Genomic DNA, 1,490 nt, shown 5'->3' on the forward strand with positions numbered 1-1,490 from the left:
ATTCATTCATCTGTGCTTGGGTATTTGGGTTGTTTTTAGATTTGGACAATTGCAAATAATACTGAAATAAACATAAACGTACAGATGGCTTTTGCAGAAAGGGGTACACTGTGAAGTGCTCAGGAATCACTCCTGGTCAACTTGGAGGATGCTATGGAGTGCTGGGGGTTGAACATGGGCAAATGCCTTACCTCTATACTATTGCTAAGCACCTGTACAGGTAGCTTTTTGAATTAGCTTCATTCTTGGGATAAATATATAGGAGTAAGTTTCTGGATCATTATAGTAATTCTATTTTTATTAAATTTTGAGCTATTTCTGTGCTATTTTCCACAGAGGCTGAACTACATTATGTTCCCACAAAAAGTAAATGAGGTTTCCTTTTTCTTCACAATCTTAGCAGTATTTGTTTTTGGCTATTTTTGAGTTGGTGTGAGTGAAGTGATAATAGATCATTGTCATTTTGACTTACATTTTCTTTATAATTAGTGATGATTGATATTTTTAATATGTCTTTGGTCAGTTGTAAATCTTCCTATTTATTTTTCTCTTTGGTCACACTCAGGTAGCTTTATTGACCACTCCGGTTGTGCTCAATGTACTGTGTAGTACAGGGTATCAAACCTGTGTCTCCTACATGCAAAACATGCATCCAGCCCATGAATCATTTCTTAGACCCTGATTAAAGAAGTATTTATTCAATCTTTCCTCCTATTTCTTGATAGCACTATTCTGGGGATCCAGCCATATTTTATAGTATTTTTTTCTATGCCCTTACATTATGCCATTGGAATTTTGATAGAAATTGTGTTATATTTGTATAATATTTGAGTTTTATAATCATTTTAACATTCTTTCAGTATGATCCATGATATATTTCTCCATTTTATGCTTTTTTATATTTATTTTAACACTGTCTTAAAATTGTTTCTAGATGTCATTCACTTCCTGTGTTGATTTCTAGTTCTTGACTTTTTGATGCAGTTGTAAATGGAATTGTCTCTTGAGACATTCTTTTTCTAAATTATTTGCATATGGAAATACACCAGAATTTTGTGTACTGATTTTGTAATCTATTATATTACTGTAGCTTTGATCTTATTTAGTAGTTTCTCTAAATGCACTTAATTAGATATATTTGTTATTGGAGTTATTGCTATGATAAAAAATAGCACAGTTACACTGTCAAATCTTGCAGCATGTAAGATTTTAGTTGGTTCTGGGAAGATGTAAAACCTTCCCACGTGGAAATACTTTCTAAGTTAGCTCATTATGTATAAATATCACATGCAGACAGAAATCTAGTCTGAGATAAAATCTTGAAATAGTCACATTTTGTGGGACCAGAGAGTAGTTCTAGAGGGATATGCAGTGTTAAGCTTTATCATACCATGTGTATATGGTCATCTGAAGAATACAAATTCTTTTGCATGAGAATAACATTAAAATTTCATCTCTGTGCTCTCCTAACCTCTTTAATGTTCAGCATA

Source organism: Sorex fumeus, unplaced genomic scaffold (assembly GCF_029834395.1).
Source record: "Sorex fumeus unplaced genomic scaffold, SorFum_2.1 ptg000024l, whole genome shotgun sequence".
NCBI lineage: Eukaryota > Metazoa > Chordata > Mammalia > Eulipotyphla > Soricidae > Sorex > Sorex fumeus.